General features: G+C 30.4%; 2 pseudogenes; one reads left to right on the top strand and one right to left on the bottom strand.

Moving 5' to 3' along the window:
* The first annotated feature begins 474 nt into the window (after window positions 1–474).
* LOC129286237 (rust resistance kinase Lr10-like) lies at window positions 475–9,170 on the top strand (annotated as a pseudogene).
* Window positions 9,171–12,812: 3,642 nt separating this feature from the next.
* On the bottom strand, window positions 12,813–13,819 carry LOC129285176 (rust resistance kinase Lr10-like; annotated as a pseudogene).
* Between the last annotated feature and the right edge of the window lie 9,939 nt (window positions 13,820–23,758).

Here is a 23,758-nt window from a genome sequence, read left to right as displayed (position 1 = left end):
AAAAATTACAAGAAAGGGCATTAATTTTTTTATAATTTAAAACTAAATAAAAATCAAACTTTTATTTAATAAAATTTAAACTCTTAATTTTTTAAAAGCTTACTAGTATAAATTTTAATAAACTATCACCCTTCACTTATTATAAAATTTTAGCAATTAAATATATTAATTGAAAAAAATATTTAATTTAAAATTTAAAATTATTACAATTTCAAAAAGAAACTTGCAATATATTCACAAGAAACACACCAGGTGCTGTATAAATAACTTTCTAGTAAAGAAGGTTAAAAAAGTGGGAACTGAATATAATAAAATAATTCATCAAGACAATGTTTTGGAGTCATAAGTAATGCAGTCCGAAATACAAGTCTTGAGAATTTGTCCAAGTCAATGCCGTATCTGACTTTGGCAAGAAAGGGGGGGGGGGGGGGGAAAAGGGTCCATGTCGGATGACTTGACTTAAAGACATCAATAATGGGTGCCTTTAGAGTCAATAATAAGTCCCAATCGACCATCACTGCCAAGCAATTGATGAATTGCATGTGGACTTCTTGTGTAGAGGAAGACAACGAAAGGTTTGAAAATTGGTTTCATTCATTGAGGAAGGAATTCTCCCATTCATTCCATCATTTTTCCGGGAAATTTCCTGCAAATAGTATCAAAGGTTCCTCCAAATCTCCAGTGGGGGTGATTGCTTTCCCTTTCTACATAGTTCAAACTTGCACATAATTGTACGTTTGGTTTCAAGTATAAGCTTTGTACATAACGATTTTTCTGAAGAGCAAAAGACACATGAAACAGAACTTCCATGTCAAGTATGGCCGATTGGCCATCCTGTTCTTATTCGTCTGATTCTTTCTCAATTCTAACTATTTTTGCTGAACCTGATCTCCAGGTCCATGCATACAATCAAGGTGCAGTGTTTATGGACCAGGGATTCGATTCCCCTTTAGACTCAAAGGAAAACAGCCAGAAGCGTGTGGGTATAGTTCCGGCTTTGATCTATACTGTACTGAAACAAACGACACAGTGCTTGAGCTGCCTTCCTCTGTCAAGGTTTTCGTCCAAGACATAGACTGTAAATCACAGTTCTTTAATGTGTCTGATCCTGATGGATGCCTTGCTCACCTTACTTCTCATGCATCAACTTTTCGGTTAACTTCTTATTATGAATCAGGTGGACATGCATTATTCAACTGTTTAGGGACGTCTCGTAGAAATTCATAATTTCGACATCGGGCGGACTTTTCTTGCCTCGATGTTCCTGGCTATGAAGTTTTAGCTATACCGTACACAAAGAGAATCATGAACTATCCTCTATTATCATGCATGAGAATTCCTGGTTACACATCAATGCATGATTCATTTATTGACAGTGACCCTGCTTAAGTCTATCTTGGCTAACCAGATTGCAGACACTGAAGAAAATGGAGGGCAATGTAAATTGAGAGAAGACAAAGTTGAATGTGAACCTGAATGTATCAAAAGCCATCGGGAAGGTATTATTTTTCCTTCAATCATAATAACTTCATGAATTGTGAGTTTAAAATCTATGTACATCTGATATGAAGTTTATTTATTTTTTCAGGTCCACCAAAAAAGATAGAACTTGCTGGTAACTATTCTTCAGCAAACAATTTATTTCGCATATTGAAGATAAAAGATCCGCAATATCAATTTAACAATACTGTATATGTTGCTATATTTGCAGGTGAAATCCTAGGGCCGTTTCTGCTCATGTTTGTTGGAGTTATTATTTTATTTATTGGGTCTATGCAGCTAGCCTGGAGAGGCAGGGCTACAAGAAAATTAGACAGTTTTTGGAGGACTATAAAGCAGTTAGGCCTAGATACTCCTATGCAGATATAAAGAGAATCACAAATCAATTTAAAGATGAACTTGGACAAGGAGCTTATGGAACTGTGTTTAAAGGGAAGATATCTAATGAAATTATGATTGCTGCTAAGCTCCTAAACACTTCAACAGGAAATGGACGAGAGTTCATCAATGAAATGGAAACTATGTGTCAAATTCACCATGTCAATGTTGCTCGCTTGGTTGGCTACTGTGCAGATGGATTCAGACGAGCTCTGGTTTTTGAATTTTTACCGAATGGTTCATTGCAGAAATTAATAACCTCAGCTGATAGAAAGGACCTTTTTCTGGGTTGGGCAAAGTTTCATGATACTGCTCTTGGCATAGCCAAAGGAATTTAGTATCTTCATGAAGATTGTGACAAATGATGTCATGCCCCGAAAACAGAGGGTGACCAAACACGGGAGCGAATCACTTCAAACATTTCCATAAGCCTCAAAATAAAAATTCATTCTATCTTTTTTAAAAACATAATTAGGTTGTATGAAAATTCTAACACTTTTGATATTAATTGTCATAACAAGGCTTCAATATTTTTGTAATAATTTCAGCAGAACCTCCCTTATAAATATGATCTCCCAAAAATATTACAACAGAAATTATTTTTACAAAATATAGTATCAGTTAGGAGCTTAACTCATTCCAACAAGCAAATAGTATATAAATCAAAATAAGGTCCTAACAATAATTTATGTGGAGCAACTAACTTTTCTTTTAAATTTAAAATACATGAGTCTTAAAATATTTATGTCAAAAGGTAACAATACCACACAAAATTTTCACCTAGTATAACTGTGTTGTTCTTTAGAGGTCGGCGATAGAATCAGCGTTAGCTAGTAAATTTGAGACCAAAATAAATTTTTCAGTGAATAGCATCTCCAAAAATAATTTTTTTAAATAAACAATAAATTTAGACAATTGTGTAAACTAGTTGAAAAGATGAGAATTTAATATGATGTACTCAATAAATGTATAAATCTTGATTATAGCCATAAAAATGAGAGTAACTAAACACTTTATTCTATCATGGTAGGAGAAGAGTGATATATATATATATATATATATGAATCAAAATAACATACTAATAATTGAAAGCATTGAATTTCAAATATATAAATTAGTCTAAATTTAGAATGATGAGGACTTAATAAAACAAATAACAAACATGGACACACAATCTATAAAGGTAAATAACCAAACACGGCTTGTACCATGAAACAAACGTGAACACATAATCCACGAGGATAAGTAACTAAACGTAGCCTAAGTTACAAAACAAACGTGAACACACAATCCACGAGAGTAATGCTAACCAAACGCAGCCCGAAGTCACAAAATCAAATACAAGTACAATACCCACGAACAACAAATGTGAGAACAAGGCTCACAAAATTCAAACTAACTAGTCACTAACCAAAGCGCCTAGGTGTAATAAAACTATCATTAGCAACCAGTGTTCTATATAGAGTCATCTTAGAAATCACGTTTCAAACATGCAAGAGAAATAATTATTTCTAAAATAAAATTTTTATTCTCAATACCAACTTCACATGAATTGTTTCAAATATCAAAACTTGCCAAATTAACATTTAATAGCTAATGTGCAATCTTGCATTAGTTGCGTAGCCAAGAAATTCTGAGATTCAATAAATAAAGATACTTTCATTAATATTAGAAATATATTTATTGAGGAAAAATAAATGCACATAACATAATTTAATCATCCTTCATAATTATTTCATCATTTCCAAAACTAAAATAATTCATGAAAATAAAATATTTCAATAAAAGACTATTAATGGATAATTAAATGAGATGCTATTCACTTACTCATTAAAGTTCCAAATTCCTAAAAATATTCTTCTTTCAATTTTTTTGTTAGGGTCCTGTTTTTTCACACACTCTCAACTTAGCTAACCTGAACAATGGCGGACAAACAAAGAGAAGAAAGGAGGTTCTTGAACAAGGGAGAGGAAGAACCAAATACAGCATGCTAGCAAGGAGAGAAACTATATTAGTAGCAATAGACCAACTTGTGACAACACCAGTAGTAGTTTCAAGGACGTGGTTTATCACTCCAATAACAACTCGAGCATGACAACACAGACAAAGACAAAGCAAAAGATAGAGAGTAAGAACAGAGATAGGGGCTACGAAGGTGAACCTCTTATATGTTCCATCTAATAACCTATAAAGTTCTATGTAAAAAAATTGAATTAAATTAAATATATAATAATGTGTATTAATTATAGTTATATTAATTTTAGGATAATTATGACAAGAAGGGTAGTTGGTGTAGTAGGAGCTGTGTATACATTCCTCCCAACATGTCTTGAGTTTGAATCCCAGACTAGTCAAATTAAGAGTTTTAAGATATGTGAAAATGGTGATTTTGTTCAACATTTTCCTCCCCTTTATATTTTGTGAAAATTGGGGTTGAGTGATGATTTAAAAATAAATTTGCTTTTGATTGTGTGTGGTGCATTGCAAGGGTCTGCTAGAGTCCATTGAGTATGGTCGGATAGTTGGTATAGGGTTTTGACACTTATGGTTGAGTTGGGACCCCAAGTTGTGAGATTTTTGTGAAAAGAATGAAAAAATGGGTTTTGGTAACTAATTTTTTTATAGAAAAAGAATTTGAGTGTAAAACTAGTGCCATTAACTAGAGCTAGGAGAAAGTTCTGTGCAGGCACCAAAGCCACCTCAATCGGACGCCGGACGAAGATTTGGGACTCATCGAAAGTTCGCTCCCTATGCTGTTATTTTGACAGCTGATATCTATCATTTTCATACAATGTGTCGAGGCACATGGTGCCTCACGTCGTAGTGCATGGCATAAAGAAGGATGAGTCACAGTGTATATGTCACAAGCCGTAGTGCATGTGTTGTTTTCTGCATAAAATTCAATTTTAAGTTGTAAAACTCATTATTTTGGGTCCCATTTGATTTTTAATCTTCCATACTATTTTCAAACTCTAATTTGAGCTTAATAAGTATTGTTTGAGATTTGAAATATTGAATTTAGGATTCCATTATAAATGATTTGAGAAATTTTTTTTATGAAATTTTACAACTTTGGTAATCCTTAGAGGGTTAATACCTTAATTAACTTAATTTTGAAGTTAAACGTGGTTAAGTAAGGGAAACCTTACAATTTTGGTATCAGAGCCAAGTTTTAATCCTAGGACTTGTGGGTTATGGGCCCACCATGCTTTCGCTGTGCCACTTTATTGACTCAATGGTACCTTACAATCTTGGTAAAGGTTAGAAGTTTGAGTCTGAAAAAATTTCAAAAGACCTCTTTAGTGAGGTGAGAAATAATCCAAATACTACTTTAGGAAAAGCTGGCTTCCACTGTCGTGAGGTGGGTTGGCCTAGTCTAAAAGACCCTTGATAGGGTGGGGTAAGGATTGTTACAAGATAGCAGAGGATTTCACAAGAAACTTCAAACCCTTATTCCGCCTTCCATCCTCTATCATCATCTCTATCATACTGGTTGCCGGTGACTCCATGAACATTGGAATCTTCATTATGGGAAGGCATAAATTGGTCAATATTGCTCTCTTCTATTCTGCATCAATCTCCCTTATCCGGTCATCTGTGAAACTGTACAAGTAACTCAGGCTTCCTCACAGTTTTTTAGTTTGTCGCTTATGGCTGTGAGCTCGTTGGTATGCTTGCTGTTGCTGTGGTCTCGTCCTCCCTTGATCAACCAAAATGTGACCTCTTCCTCCTTCTCTATTATAAGTTAGTCCCATTTCCTTCATTGTTAGCGTGGCTATACAGGTGAATAGGAGAACTTGCTTCTTTTGTTTTGCTCACTTTATCAATCACCCATTTTCTCATCTTTTCTCTATGCTCGAAAGCAATCTTCCTCTCCTTCACTGTGCAAATGCAACATTCTCTTCCTCCTCCTTATGTGTGTATTGTTGGTTTATCCAAGGTGAGAATCTTTGATCTCTTCTCCTTAAAAAATTTTGTGCGTGTGAGATGGTGAAGGGATAGAGTTGATGTTGCAATTTTACTTTCTTCTTGAGCCTTGTTGTTTTCTATGACCTTATATGGATATATAGGAAGAGGAAGCTTAATTTTTAAATTGAAATTGGTGGTTATATAAGGAAGGAGCTAATAGTATGGAATTGAGTTTGTAATTGAAAATGATTGAATTAGTGATATTGTAAGGTTTTAAGGAAGCTGATATTTTGGAAGAAAATGTTAATATTTGCTTGATAATTTATGCCCATATAGTGTTTGATAAAATTCCTAGGAAGAGAGTTGGCTTGGATTTTCATTTTTGAAGTTTAATTGGTCTTTGTGAGAAGGATGCTAATATAGAAATTATGGATCCACAAATTAACTTATAGATTGCAAAAGAATTTAAATATGAATTTGTATGAAACCATTTAAATTCTTGGGAATTGTAAGGTTATTAGTAAATTATTAGATGTTTTAAATCGAATCGATAGAAATAACATACCTAAGGCATTTGGTGCAAAGCTTGAGAGAAAATATGTCTCAAGGAAATAGATTGGCATGGTTAAAACAAGTTGGAGTATAGTGATATGAACAATAATACTTTAACTAACTCTAAAGCATGAATTTTCATTTTGAAATTTTAAATGATGGTGGTTAGTTGAGATTCTTGATAAATGATAGAGCACAATGGCGTCTTGCAATCCATGTAGCCGACCCCACCTAGTGGGATAAAGGCTTGTTGTTGTTGTTGTTGTTGTTGTTGTTGTGGTTGGTTGAGATTGTGTAATAAATTAAAAATTTATTAAAATTATATTTATTTATATTCATATAAGGTGTGTAGAAGAACAGGACCCTAAAAAAATTAAAGAAAGAATATCTTTGAGAATTTAAAACTCCGACAAGTAAGTGAATTGCATCCCATTTAATTATTTATCAATAATCTTTTATTGAAATATTTTATTTTTATGAATTATGTTAGTTTTAAAAATTTTGGAACAACGATGAAGGACAATTACATTATGATATGTGCATTTATTTTTCCTCAAGAAATATATTTCTAATATTGATGAAGGCATCTTTGTTTATTGAATTTTAGAATTTCTTAGTTACACAATTAATGCAAGTTTATACATTTGCTCTAATGTATTAATTTGGCAAGTTTTATATATTTGAAATAATTTATGCGAGTTTGGTATTGAGAATGAAAATTTTATTTCAAAAATAATTATTTGTCTCACATGTTTGAAATGTGATTTATAAGAGGATTTTATACAGAACATTACTGCTAACGACAGTTCCATTAACCTGTGGCGTATTGTAGTTAATAACTAACAAGTTTGTTTCGTGGGTTTTGTCTTCACGTTTGTTATTCGTGGGCTTTGTACCTGCGTTTAGTTTTCATGGCTTTGAATCGTGTTTGGTTATTTTACCCTCATGGGCTATGTGTTCACGTTTGTTTTGTAGCTCAAACTGCGTTTGATTACTTATCCTCGTGGACTGTATATCCATATTTGTTTTCATGACATAAACTGCATTTAGTTATTTCACCTTCGTAGACTATGTGTCCATGTTTGTTACCTATTATGTTAAGTCATCACAATTCTAAATTTGGACAAATTTATATATTTGAAATTTTAATGGTTTCAATTTTTAGTATATTATTTTGATCCACATATGTATAAATTATTTTTTTTCTTCTACCATGATGATATAAAGTGTTTTCAATTTAATCTCATTTTTTATGGTTATAATTAAAAATTTATAATGCTATTGAGTACATTATATTGAATTCTCATCCTTCCAACTAATTTACAAAATTAAATGAATTTATTATTTTAAATTTTATTTTTGAGGATGCTACTCACTGAAAAATTTATTTTGGTCTCAAATTCGTTATTTGATGATGATCTTCTTGTTGACCTCCGAAGGACAATACAGCTATATCGGGTGGAAATTTTGTTCCGTACTATTACTTTTTGATGTAAATATTTAAGTCTTATATATTTTAATTTAGAAGAAAAATTAGTTGGTCTACATAGATTGTTGCTAGGACTTTATTTTAATTTATACACTGTTTGTTGGCTGAAATGAGCTAAGTTCCTGACTGATATTATATTTTGTGAATTTTTTTTATTGTAGAATTTTCAGGAGATCATATTTACTAGAGAGGTTCTATCAAAATTTTTACAAAAATGTTGAAGCTTTGCTATGACAATTAGTATTAAAAATGTTAAAATTTTCATATAATCTGATTATTTATTTTTAAAATGGAATAAATTTTTATTTTAAGGCTTGCAAGAATGCGCAATGTAGTTCGCACCCGTGCCGATCACCCTTTATTTTTAGGGCATGACATTCTAGAGCTGTGATGATCCTCCACTCTTATCGACAACCACTGGAATGAGAAGAGAAATCAAGATACAGAAGGATGGAGAGACAACTCACGCAAAAATTCCAGATTTCTCTATTTTCCTTTCTCACTTTATAAAACTGACTGAAATAAGAGAGAGAAGAAAGAAAAAAAATCTGATGAGGGAGGGGTATTTTGGTAATTTTAGAGGAGCAAAAATCAAAATAAAATCCCCTTTGGTCCTGGCAAGATTCAAACTTGGATCTTGTTGGAAGTATACTTGCATAGCTACCATTACATTAACTTTCTTTCTTGCCATTATTGTCTCAAGAATTAATATAAACACACTTTAAACAAATTATCATATATGTTTATTTTATTTTGTCAAGGTTATTACAAACGAATTCTTCACTTTGATATCAAACCTCACAACATTCTTTTAGATGATAATTTTATGCCTAAAATATCTGATTTTAGTTTGGCCAAACTATGTTCGAAGGATCAAATAATTGTGTCAACGACAACAGCTCGGGGCACTTTGGGCTACATTGCATTGAAATTTCAGCAATGTATCCTATAAATCATATGTTTACAGTTATGGAATGTTGCTACTTGAAATGGTTGGAGGAAGGAAATCATAGATGATACAGTAGAAAATGCTAAACAAGTTTACTACCCACAATGGATTTAGAATCTTCTAGAGAACAATGGAGACATATAAATCCATATAAAAGGAGAGGAGGGCACTAAAATTGCAGGAAAGCTATCTATTATTGGTCTTTGGTGCATTCGATTGCATCCAGCAAATCGTCCAACCATGAAGAATGTGGTTCAAATGTTAGAAGAAGATGATGAAAAGCTAATTTTGCCTCGTAATTCTTTTAGGTCAACACATGTAACCAGAACAAGAGTTGTTAACGGAGTAAGGAGATTGAAATTAGAGTTATCTATCATTTCTAAAATAAAGTGAAGTTGAGATGATTGATATAAAATCTTAAGTATTTGTGTCTTGTTTTTCTTTTTTGTATAATGAGTTGGGTTAAGTGTAAGTCTAAGTTTAGATTTGTTGCCAAACTTTAGCTTCTTGTTGATACAAGGTTCAAAATATGATCATACCCAGTTAGTCATGTCAAAAATTCTACAGGGTTATAAATATGAATAAATTATCCTATGTTGTTCCTAGAGTTTGTAAACATTTTTTGTAAAAAAAGAAACCAAAGAAAATTTATAGTACAATATTTACAAGCTACATGGTTCACAAAGGCTACATTAGTGTATTGAAACCTGGATTAGACATTGAATTGGAAAGAGCAATGGGTCGCAATGTTCATGGTTCAATCAGTTAGATCGACGGTCGAACTGGTGACATGAAAGTTAAATAAAAAATAATATTTATATATACAAATATATAAATAAAACATTAATTTGTTAATGGTATTTGGGATCTCGATGCCAAAGGTTAGATGTTTAGACTGCTAGAGTTGGAGACAAAGGCATGTCAGCATAAGCTCGTGATCTCGAAGGAAAATGCTAGAGCTAGAGGCATGCTATCATGTCACGACTCATAAGCTTCTAATCTAGATGCCAGAGGTTGGATCCCTAGAGGTAGAGACAAAGGTTGGAGGAAAAGTCAGAGATTGAGCCTAGGTCATGGAGGAGAAATTAGAGATTAGAGAAGAGAAATCGCTAATTTAAGAGACTTAGCCAATTTTTTTTCTTCCAATTTTTTGGCTTTGAACCGAGTTGACCCGCTTTGATTTCTGGGTCAAAGCTGGTTCTCTTAAAACCGACCGGGTCAACCTGATTCAAATGCCAAATTGGTTTAACTGGTTGGACTAAACTATTTTGTTCAACAAGTGGCGATCAAATTGATCAGACCGTCCGGTCCGATCCGGTCCAGGTTTCACATCACTAGGCTACATCTTAATTTACAGTCTTTAAAGAAGTATATGATCCTTTTGTATACAACGAAAAGGAGAAGGACTACAAACTATATGCATATATGTGAATGGCTTCTCCACTCTGATGCTTGGAAGATAAAGATTCAGGGCTGAAAAATTAAAGAAAAAATGATAAATAAGTACAGATTTAAAGCATACTATTATTTTTTTTAAAAGTAAATGCTTATAGCCCCGCCCGTCATGAGATCCGTTATACAACATGAAAATAAAAAGATAAATCATTGACTCTTCGCTAACCATAATTGATGGAATTTATCTCCACTGACTTCAATATTGGCAACAATTTTTCCACAAGGGATAAGGAAAAATCATTTTTCGTAGTTTCTAGAAAGGGTTTTTAGTTTTTTGGCCAAAAGAAAAAGACACATTAATTGAAGCAATTCTACCATATATATTGACAAAAGGAAAAACTTCATAGAAATGGGGACACTATGTAATATATATATATATATATATATATATAAATATATAATTATTTCTTTGCAGGTCAATTTTTTACTCAAGGCTCTATTAACTTTTTTCATCGAGGTTGATCATTTGTGTGCAACGGGAAGCTATTATAATATTCTTTGTGATTTTCCATTCTTGATATATATTATTATTACTCTCATCTATAATCCTAAAATTAAAATCATCAGCTTTTGACTGTTTAACTTTTTTTTTAGATTTTTTATTATAAAAATATTTACAGAACTTCAAAAGAGTAAGACATATAAAATAAAAACGTACATGATATATATATATATATATATTTTACTTCTTGTGAATTTTATAAGAATTAAATTTGAAAAAAAACGATTCAGTCAATCGAAGTTTAATTTTGTGAAGTGGCCTATTTTGAATTTGTTTTGATTTTTCTACTGAATTGTACAGAAATTTTATATTAAAAGTTTAAAAAAATTTGAAATTTCCACCTTAACTCAATGTACATTATCCAGGCCTTGACTGAGATAAAAATGCTGTCTTGCTTAATGTTTAGAATCTTGCCAACATAGTGGGTTGCACTAAACAGTGGCTCTCTTTTCCTAGAAACTTCATGGGTATTTCCCTTATGACTTTGTTGAGAATTTGTCCTCAACAATGAATTAAATGGCATTAAAGCACATCAATTGCGGTTGACATGATCAAGTCAATGATTTGGCTTTTCCATTTTCATCTTCATATGGTTCCATCCTAACTATCGTCCATTATATGATAAATCGATTTTCATCAATATATCATAATAAAATGTAGCTAAAAAAATTATAGCAGTATAATTATTTTTCATTTTATTATATTTAATAATAAATAAATAGAAACAATTGTAAATGTAGTCTTCTTATATTTAATATTTATTGAATATGTAAATTCAATTTATTTGTTTTTAACTTTTTAGTTAATTTATATTGTATTTTATCATAATCCTCATATTATCATTATTATCTCCATTTCCGTTGAAAATTCTTGTGCCATTCATTCATGGGCGGCGGCGGCGTAACATTGAAACTTGCTTTAGATATTCAGAATCTGGCACGTACGATCTCATCAACCATTCCAACCCCACCAATCAATGCAATGAGTTTCATCCTAAAAGAAGACGGGCTCGTGTAAGTTAAATATTTTTATTCTCTAGACACTAAAATAATACATGAAATTATTAGCAATGGTATTTATCAAGCATAAATGGACTCAAAAATCAATATAAGAAATCTCATATTAGATAAAACTGAATTTAATAATTAATATTTTCTTTGATTCTTAATATAAAGCAGTTAAGAAACTTTGCACTTATTAAAAAAAAGTAGTTATATCCTTAATATAGTAGTTTTTAAAAAATAAATAAGGATAAAATTTAAAAAATATTAATTACTCTTAACTTTGACTTATATTAAAAAGCAAAACAAAATTAAAATTTGTCTTATATTAAGGAGGGGAGGATACAATAAAATGGAAGAATTCATAAATTTAAATATTGAGGTTTTAAATTAAAATAAGGTGTCTTTCTACTACTATTCGCCTACTTATTTTTGAGATTCTAAGCGCGATGCATACTGCTTTTTTCTTCTATTTTTCATCTTGAATTTCATATAAATGTTAAGATTCATTACATGTTAGGCATGACCAAATGACAATAATCATGTTAAATGATAAAAATACTGAAAGATGCATTGAAAACACATTAGCTATTTCACTATTATTGATCATTTACAACAACATCCTTTCTAGGCATCCCTTTCCAGTTGACAGAAGGATCCCATCAACCATTCCAACACTACCAATGAATCAACCCAAGTAGGAGTTTCCATGCAAAGGATAGAAAATAAATTCTAATGTAAAATATAATGTGGAGCTTTGTTCTATCTTTGGTAACTCTTTGTTTAAGACCTATTGGATTAATTATATCAACCTTTGCTTAAACTATCCATCAGAATTATGTCATCAAACAATCCAAATTGTTATCAAAATCCATAACTACATAGAAATCTTACTGGATGTCTATGTTATTCTTCTAAAAGCCTATAGTCCAGCAAATCAAAATGCTAACAAAACATTGAACATGCTAACAATTATAGTAGTTTTACAGTTTTGTTGCAAAGAACTCATTGTGAACTCAAATTGTTATGAGTACCAACATCCTCTTTCATAACCCTTGCCAATTAAGTTACAGAAATTTAGGGTGGCAGAGCTTCTTGGAGCTCAATTTCTCCCTCAAGCATCTCTTTGACTTTCTTCATTGAGGGTTGATCACTAGGTTACATTTGTATACAATGTGAAGCTACTATAATCATCTTCTTTACAATTTTCCTTTCCTCATTAGAGGTATTACCCTCATCTATTGATTCGTCAAACTGGTCATAGACCCATTTGGCAAAATATGTTTGCCAGGAATGTTCAATGACATTCATATTCGTTCTTCTCCTTGCCATTTCCATTAGCAAGATCCCAAAATTATAAACATAAGCTTTGTGTGATATCCCTCCAATATTCTTGTACAAAAATTCAGGTGCCATGTGTTTGAATGTTCCCCTTGCATTTGTCAAAGATACAATACTATTATCTAATGGATACAACTTTGCCAATCCAAAATTGGAAACTTTTGGATTGAAGTTCTCATCAAGAAGGATATTGTGAAGTTTGATATCGAAGTGTAGAATTTGCATATCACATCCTCGATTTAAATATTCAATCAGGCGATCACTAGAGAAATATTAAATATTTTCTCAAAATTGATTGACACATTCCCCTGTTTCTCCAAAAAAATGTACTTGTCAAGAGATCTATTAGACATGAACTCATAAACAAGAGCTCGCTTGTTTCTTTCAGCACATAATCCGATTAGCTGCACCATATTGACATGATGAATCCTACCAATAGTGGCAACTTCGCTGATGAAATCTTGTGCATTGGCCTTGGACTTTCCCAGTAACTTGATAGCTACATCACGATTGCTTCGAAGCTTACCTTTATACGCATAACCATAGCCTCCTTCACCTAACTTACGTTTGAAGCCATTAGTCATTTTCTTGATCTCTGAGTAAGAGTACTTGATGGGCATCAAGTTACTATTACTTCGGAGGAAGTCCTCAACATTGTCATAATAAGATTGATATCTTCTTCTCCATCGAACAATCAGGAAAATAAAAGCACATGGGGCACCTAGTACAAGTTTAGCTGCAGACCAGATGGCCACTGGGCACAAGATTTGAACGTTAGGATTGACAAGTCAATTCTTCATATATTCTAAATGGTCAGATCTATTTGTTCAGCACATGGATCAAAACTTAATATTAAAAGATATTGTTTACAGGCCAGAAGGGATTGCTTGGTCGGGGATAATTTAATAAGAGGAAGTTAATTAAGATTCCTGATATGTAATAATGAAACCGTTCAAGAAGTTGATTCCCAATAACAATCCTTATCACCCGAGAAGTAATTTACCGAGTAAAATTTAGGTAAGTTGTATGATTAATTCTAGTTATTTCATCATTCTTCCGAACCTGCCCCATCCACATCTAATCATTTATAATCAACAAAGGGATAATTATCTCTTTAATATTCAAATTAATTAATATATTTACTTAAAACATAATTTTAACTTCAGGTGAAATAAAAAACTTAAACAAAGTATGATTGATTAAACCCAATGCCCCAAATATATATATATATATATATCCACTAATTAACAATTTGACGCTTGAAGAGTTGAATCTTTACTCTATATGATTTATTTCTTCCTCATTAATTCCGATCAATAAAAACATACATGTAGGACAGAAATTCCTGCTGAGAGGACTAACAAATAGAAAGTGAAAACTGAAAAAAAAAAAGCGTTTTTGGGATTAAACTAGCTAGCAAGTATCAGAAATTGAAGCATGAATAATGAAAATGAAGGATTCAGAAATTTTCTCACAGGAAGAAAACTATTCTTCGTCGCTCACCTGCTTGTATAACCTTCACAACCAATCCTGCGTTGCCATAAAATTCAAAACATATATACTAAGTTTCTATTAGATAAACATGAAACTAACTGTTTTCAGTATTTTCTTTTCTTCCAGAAAATACATACTTGAAAGCAATTCAAAAACACTTTGTCCTTCATGCTGGCGACTACAAAGAACCATATTTGTGGCATTTTCAAACCAGCAGTTATTAACTTCCCACACGCCACAACAATTTGGTCGCCATTTGATCTCAATCCCTTAAACCTCTTCGCTCTGAACTCGTGGATATGAACAACTCTCATTACATGTCATTGGTCCCCATGGCGACACGTGCACCATCAAATCTATTTTACACGACTCTGCCACAGCAGATACGCTTAGATACGGTGCCATCAGCAAATAAGAATAATGCGATTTTGGCTCTTCACAGCTTGAACAAAGCTTCACAATAACATCATTATCACTTAGAGAGAGAACTGGATTTTCTCAGCTGACAAACACTAATTCACCCACAACAGAAGAATAATAATATTTGTCAGAGAAAACGAAGTTGTTGTAAGGGAGAGAATGACGACTGATTGCATAGCGGCGGTCGTCGTCAACTCCACCGGCGATGGATTTGATGGTGGTGGAGTTAATGGCATAAATGGTCTGAACTAAGTTCCTTCCATAGTTTAAATATAACACTGTTCTATTGTTCTCACAGACTAGTTCGCAACTGGGATCGCTGCAGCTAAGATTATATGTACGTGCAGACACGTTGCAGACAAATCCACAGAATTCACTATATGGATTGGTGTCGGTGAAGGTCTGAATATTGATGCCTGTAAAAAATGGAGATAATAGAAAAACAACGCCAAGGAAGATGATTATGAAAGTTTCATGTATCATTGTGAGGGTCAGGAAGAAACAAAGTTGATCACCAGTTTGTTTTTTAAGCTTCACACCGTAGAGATGGATCAATACATCCAATAATGAAACAAAATAATTGCGCACCGATCGACATCATTGACTGTGGCAATTTGTGAATTAATTGAACAAAATCAATGGTGAAGAATGGAAATTACGTAATCTCATTATGTCCTTGTAAATACTATGACCTTAAATTTTAAATTAATTTTATAGTAAGTGAGGATAGATAAATTATTAAAATTTCTTTAGTAATTTGTTTTTGAAGGTTTAGTTTTAATTCTATCAAATAAAAGTTTAATTTTTTTTTGTTTTCAATTATAAAAAAATTTTATATCCTTTCTTATAATTTTTTTATACTTTTTTTATATTTTTTTTGTACTCTTTCATATAATTTTTTTAAATTTTCTTTAATCAGATTTTATCTTCCACCGTGCAAAAAACAGAGAGCATTTTCGGCATTTCTCTTTCTTCTTTACCGACAGTTGCTCCTCTCTCATTTTCAAAAATTCCAGATCCAGGTCAGAGGGAGAGTACTAGTCCTCTCCAGCCTCCTTCCACCACCGTTCAGATCGCCGGCAAAGCAAGTAGGTGCAGTGGTCCAGCCGCAAGGCGTGGGTCCTTATTTGACCGTCGATTTTGCATCCTCCTTGCTGCCATCTGTTTCTTCTCTGTCGTCCCCTGTTTTGCACGTCTCTGATCAACACTCATCATCATCTTCTTCCTTATTCAGCAGCAGCGTTTTGATTCTTATCTCTCATTATTATTGATCAGAGGTAAGATTTATAAATCTCTTCCTCCTTTCTCGGTCCTCTGTGTGTGTTAAAGAGATTGTTGCTGCAATGGGAAGCAGCTTCGAAATCTCTTTCTTGTTGAACCTATGTGAGTGGTGTGTGACTTGTTTGTTGAAGTTAAAAAAAAAATTCTCTCCTCTACTACTCCTGTACGTGACCGTGTATATGAGTATATAGGATGGGGAGGTTTGATTTAAGTTGAACATTGTGGCTGTAAAAATGAAAAACAAGAAGAAGAAGATGTTGGTGTGGGTTTAAGTTTTAATCGAATTTGACAGGATTAGCCATTACAATGCTGAATTGTAAAATGTTAGAAAAGTGAAATTAAAGAGGGAGAAATTAATATTAGCTTAAAAATTAATGCCCCTAAGGTCGAGAAAATGCTTGTTAAAAGACTCTTGCTTGGGTTTGAATTTTTTTTGAAATTCTATTGGTTGTGATGAGAGGTATGATTGGTTCAAATTTAACTAAGTTAAATTTTTAATTAGAAGTTTTATATTGTATAATTTATAAATTTATAGCTATGGTGTTGTTTTATTATTTAATATTGAGAATGTATTTAATGTGTTTGAGAAAATGGGTAAAAAAGTATGATAAATTTATTATAGGTGTTTGAAAATTTGTTTGGCAAGAAGCTGTTGATTAAAAAGTTTTATTGAATAGTTTAAAAACTTTGCACACAAGGTACAAGAAAATGATATCTCATTTAAACATTTGTCATGATTAACTGTTATAAGATAAATTGGTAGTAAGTGATATGTTTGAAAATCATTAAGATATGAATTTTTGTTTTTTTTCTTTAGAATTTTGACTACTTGCAATTGGTTGGAATTGCGTTGATAGTAGAATAAAGTTTACATAACTACAAGAAATAAATTGAGATCTCATTTACACATATTTTTATAAGGTGTGTGAGAGATGAGTACTTTGATAAGAAATCAGGGAGAAAATATATAGTTGGATATTGAAATTTAGCAAGTAAGTGAATAGCATTCTAAATAATCTATCAATAAATTCTCTTTTACTAAAATATTATATTTTATTGTAGATGATTTTTAATTATTATTATTATTATTATTATTATTATTATGATCATCATCATCATCATCATCATCATCATCATCATCATCATCATCATTATTAATTTTGATAAGTATTGAGCATTTGTTAATTAAATTCTTTCATCTTGTGTAATTATATATATACAAGTGTAGCGACGAACAATTGAGATATGATATGTACATGTATTTTCTATATGAATTATGTTTTAAGACTGGTGAAATTATTTTGACTAACTTTGAAAATTTGTGGTTACTAAATAAATGTAAGAATGAATGTTATTTATGAAATTTTATTTTGATAAGAATTGAATTAAAGTTTGAAATGATTCATGCAGGTTTGATATTGAGAATGTAAATTGTATTTCAGAAGTAATTATTCTTCTCACATGTTTGGAAAGTGATTTTTAGAGGACTATAAGCAGAACACTAACTACTAATGACAGTTCCATTAGTCCTTGACGCACTTTGGTCAAAGACTAGCTAGTTTAATTTTCGCGAGCTTTGTTCTCACGTCTGTTATACATGGGTCTTGCACCTATGTCTGTTTCGTGGCTTTTACTGTGTTTGGTTAGTTATCTTTGTGGACTGTGTGTCCACGTTTATTTCGTGGCTTCGACCACATCTGATTAGTTACCCTCGTGAATTGTGTATTCATGTTTGTCTTTGTGACATAAGCTATATTTAGTTATTTTACTCTCATAAACTGTGTGTCCACGTCTATTATATGTTCTATTAAGTCCTCAAAATTTTGAATTTTGATTAGCTTGTGTATTAAAATTTTAATGGTTCAGTTAGTAAATGTACCATTTCTATTCACATATGAATCATTTGTTTCTTCAAGCATGATAAACTAAAATAATTTTAGTTCACTCTCATTTTATGGTTATAATTATGATTTAAGATTTAGTTTATTATATTGAACTGTCATTTTTTTTATTATACTAAATATTCTTCTTTCAATTATTTTATATAATTATTTGAGTTTACTACTTTTATTTTTTTAAATTATATTATTGAGGATGCTATTTATTGAAAAATATTTTGGTCTCAGATTTATTAACTGCTGGACCTCTTGCATATCATCAGGTGGCTTACAATTGTATGGGTGAATATTTATCTTTGAAAATGTCTTTTCTTTTTATATAAATATTAAATTATATGTTTTATTTTGAGATTTATGTTTAGGTGCTTCACATTAACTATAGTTAAGGTCCTAATTTTAGTTTATTATGTTGACTATCTGTGGCTAGGGAGCGTTGCTTTGAACTGTTGAATTCATATTGTAATATTTTTATTATAGAGATTTTAGCAGATTCTATTTATGGGGAGATTTTGTCAAAATTTCTACAAAAATATTAAAACTTTTGTTAGAATGAATGTTATTAAGAATGTCATAATTTCGATATAAAATTTAATTATGTTTTAAATTAAAAAGATTTTTTGATTTAAAGTTTAGGGATTGTGTGATATGATTCACATTTTGCAGCAATCATCATCTATTTTTGAAGACGAGACAATAAAACCTATAACTATGTTAAGAATTTTCTTATGAAGTTTTTTATGGTAATAAATATCATTTTAGAATTTCTTTAATTAGTGAAAAACAAAAATTAAAAATACACCTGATGAGGATTATTTTTACCTTTCTGAATTTTATAAGAAATTATGATTACAAAATTTATAAATAGCTAGGGTTTAGACTAAGTTATTAATTTTGAGAATTTATTTTAGTTTATTCATCTCTCCGAATTTGCAAGAATTTTGAACAAAACATGTACAATAAATTAATATAATAGAGCTGATCCGAGTTTTGAAAATTCGCACAACACAATATCCAGGGCTTTAATTAGACTGAGACAAATACTTTGTTTTTGTCAGACATTAATAATGAAAGGTGACTTTTAAGTCTCTGCCTTCAGCCATTGCCCCACCGCAACCAGCCTTTAATGCCCCTTGACATTTTAAAAGAATGGATGGAGTCCTGTTTGAATAGAATGCCGGGCTTGAAATTTGGGCGCATCAATGTTTAATCGGATTTAAATAGACTTGTCTTTATAAATTTTTTCTTAAAAAAACAACCAGCCTAGGTTGAATACATTTTTTATAAAAGATTATTAATTATTAATGTGTAATAGAAGAGGAGGAAGAGAATTACAAATGTAAAAAAAGAGTAAAAACGTTATAAAAAATTAAAAAAAATACTCTAGTCTAAATAAAAAAGAAAATTTTGAAATTTTTGCCACTAACAAGCTGTTTTAGAGTGAAGCACAATCAAATATTATTGTTATTAAAGATGATATTGATGAAGATGACATTAATGATTATCATGAATATGCTGCTAATGTTTCTGTTTTTTTGTTTCATTGATATTCAAGGAAGACTTGATTGGTTTACTTAACTTTGTTTGGTTTGATTTTGAAAATTTGAACAATAATTTTGTATTTGAATTGTTTAATTTTTAATTATTTAAATTTTTTATTTTCAATTATGTATTTTAAAAAAATAAGATTTTGAAAACAATTAAAAAGGCATGCAACACTTTTTAATTGATAGGGAGTTTTTCAAACTTTGCAAATGTTATGGTTTTTGGATAATTGGGCCTTTTAGGCTGAGCCCATCAAGAGGGGCTAGCATTTTTTCCGTCTTTAAAAATAGAAGATATTAATGAATTTAATAAAAATTGAAAGAATTTACATTTTCAACCAGTAGAAATACTCCGTTTTTATTTAGAGAAAATAACAATCTAGGACCACTAAAAAATTTTTTATCAATCAAGAATTAATTGTTATCAAAACCCAAATGAAAAACAAACCTGAAGGAATTATTGTTAATTTAGAACAAGTTATGGTTAAAAATTAAATAAATACTTATTAATAAAAGACTAAATTAAAATAACAAGTATTTATTTGAATTTTGATAATAAGTAATTCTTGACTAATATAAATTTCCTTCAGCGATTTTTGATTGATATTTTTCCTTTTATTTATAGGAGAAACTACTACACTTTTAGTTTGTTTTTTACATAAGCAAAATTACATTTTTCAATAGGCATTTATTACAAAATTTTTAAATTATCTCTCATAATTTCATCATTCATAATCATAAGAAAACAATTAATGAAGGATATTTTAGTTTAATTTTTCATTTTCAAACATAATTAATAAATTTAATTGATTTTTTTAAACTGTGTGATATATTTTTTCTCTTACAAATAAAAACAGAGGGACTATAAATTAAATAGTGCTTACTGCTATAAAAATAATACATTTTCCTCCCTACGGATATGGTTTTCTTTTTCACTTTTCCTTTCTCTTGCATGGCCGTACTCCCTCCTTCTATTGTTTGATTGTGCAGACAATCTCAATTTTGTCTAGAGAAAAAATTTGTATGAAATCAAGTTTGTAGAAGATGTGAATTTGTGAGAAGATTTTCAAAATACTATCTCTACTACTGTAAAAATACTTTTTAACTTTGCTAATTTACATTGGTTTTACAAGAAAATCGATAGAAGAAAAAGGTGGGATTTTCATAATTTTTTGAAAGGTCTTCTACATATGCTGTTTGAAAAATCAACATAAAGATGTTTTTTCACATCAATCATGAAAGGAACCGTTGTGGAATTTTTTTTAAGTTCTTTTTTCACGTTGATTTCAAAATAACCAACTTGGAATATAGATAGTACTTAAAGCTTTCACATTTCTTCTCCTTCTGCCATCTTAAGTCTTATCAATAACTATTTGGTAACCATTACACCTTGCCACCCTCCACCATCACCATTGTTGTTTGGGTTCCATTAATATACATCTTTCATTTCTCCTCCATTTGAAACACAATTGAAAGAGTAAAATTTTCTCCCCATCTTTCTATTTCCCTTCCAATCATAGTGCCCTTCCCTTCCCCCTTTATTCTCTTAGTGGGTGGTGCGCTGGTGGCCGTTAGTATGTAGGTCTCCTTCTTGCCATTTCAATTTGCATGTGGGTGTTGCTCATCGTCTTCCATCTTCCTCTTCCATTATTAGAGAGTTTTTGCAAGTTCTTCTACTATAATAAGTCTTTATTTTTATTTATTTTTAAATTTTTATGCCTATTGGTATTGTGATTTGTTGATTTAATTGAATAATTTTATAGTGGGTATTTAATAAATGAATTTATGCCTTCAAACCTTTATTTTAATTCTCAAATTTATATTTTATAATAGTTAGGTATTTGTATAAATGAATTTGGGTATTTACATTTTTGGTTGGTTTAGTTAACACTGCTATTGATGCTGGATTAATTATATTTTTTGGGATGTCTTAAAAATAAGGAGAAACTACTAATTATTTTAAAATAAATAAAATATTATCTTAAATTAGTCATTGCTATTAATTTGAAGTCTTTTTTAGTGTTGTATAGATAAGTTTGAGTGTTTAGATTGTTGGGTTGATTTAATTAACATTGCTATTGATCTTGGACTAATTATATATTTTGGGAAGTCTTAAAATAAGGGGATACTCTACTAAAAATTTTAAAAATTAAATAAAATTTTATCTTAATTAGTCATTTCTATTAAATTGAAGCTTTAATGTCGTATAGACAAATTTAAGTATTTAAATTGTTAGGTTGATTTAATTAACATTACTGATCTTGTATTAATTATATATTTTAGGGAGGTCTTAAATATAAGGAGAAACAAACAAAATATTGTTTAAAAAAAAACCACTCAACAACATCAGTTTTTTTGAGAAATTGATGTGAAACTTTTCACTTCGATTTATTTATTTAACCTGTTATTTAATTTTTTTTTCCACATCAGTTATGAAACTAGCATGGAAAAGTTAACTTTCTGCTTCAATTTTTTTTTTTGCTTACCCCTAATAATCAATGTAAAAAAATCCAAAATAACTAATGTAAAAAGTCCTTCTTACAGCAGTAAAATCAATTAAAATGAATATAACTAATTGAGAATGCTGAGTCTAACAAAATAAGTTAATTTTTCACAAAGTGAAAAATTAAGTTTGAATTCTTGCTGAGAAAAGTGCCCACATTTAGTTCTCGACTATATCTTAAATAAAATTACCTCCAATAGAAGGATATCTATAAGAAATTAAATATAATCTACATTCTTAATTTTTTCTTAAAAACAAAAAATTTTAAAACTATCTTTCATTTATTAAGAGAGATGTATGAAAAAAATTTAAAGTGTGAAATGATGAAGGGTAATGGGAAAATGATAATTAGAGATCCCATAAGATATTAATGAAATATATATACTCTAAATTATTAAAATTTTTATAACAGACTATGATCATTACTTACAATTAAACAAATATCACTAAATACATGTGGGATTATTTGTAACATTAGTTAAAAATTTATGAGAGTTAGTTGTTAATTAATCTGAATTTTTTGCTATCAATATACAAATAAATCACTTAGAAAATCAAGTAAATGCATTTGGAATTATTTGTAACATTAGTTAGGAATTCATGAGAGTTAATTGTAAATTGCAAGCCAATCACTTATGATTTTTTTGTTGGTAATATATAAATAAATTACTTAAAAAATTTATTAACTATACTTAAAATTATTTATAATATTAATTGAGAATTTACAAGAGTCAGTTATGAATCACAAGTAAATTACTTGTTATTTTTTTTAAAATTAACAAAAAATAGTTAGGATCTTTGTAGCATTAATTGAGAATTTGTTAAAATCCGTTGTAAATCTTAACCCAATCAACAAAAGATAATTTATTACAAATAAGAATCATGATCTGTTATTAGGATTTCAATAATTCAAAATTTATAATTATCATTAATGTTCTTAAGAAGACCCCAATTGTCATTCCAAAGGGTAATTTTAGAATAATATAAATTAATAAATTATTATTTTGTACAACACATCTTATATTATGAAATATCAAACATTGAAATGTTACCTTTAGGGAATAAAATTTTTATTTCCTCAAATTCAACTCATTTATCAATTTGGTCTCTTAAGTTCACAACAATTATTAATTTGATCCTCATTTTTTTAAAGAGGAGATAACACTATTGTTAAATCTATTGACATGGATCACATGGATAATGAAATATATGTGAAAGTAGCCATGTAGATTAATGAAAGTAAAATATAATTATCTAGGTAGAAAAAAAAAATACTCAGAAATTGTTAAAAAAAAAGCAAATAAATAAAACACAATGTAAGGGACTTGTTTATTAGGGAGAGGAGTCGGGTTTATTCAAGATAGGCCAAATTTGGAAACTAATTTATTCATGCGAGCTCGAATTAAAAAAATAATGACGAATTCCAGCGCCAAAACTTGGGCATGCTCCACATGGGAGTGAAATCCCTATGTATGACCCCGCAATGATGACTACGTAGATGATGTAAACATCAGACAGATCATCATCAGAAAAGAAGACTATATC

Source organism: Prosopis cineraria, unplaced genomic scaffold (genome assembly GCF_029017545.1).
Source record: "Prosopis cineraria cultivar Desert tree isolate PC_DT_omini unplaced genomic scaffold, ASM2901754v1 PC11, whole genome shotgun sequence".
In the NCBI taxonomy this organism is placed as follows: Eukaryota; Viridiplantae; Streptophyta; class Magnoliopsida; order Fabales; family Fabaceae; genus Prosopis; species Prosopis cineraria.
Note: the sequence above shows the minus strand (reverse complement) of the source record. Positions and strands in the feature narration are given on the sequence as shown.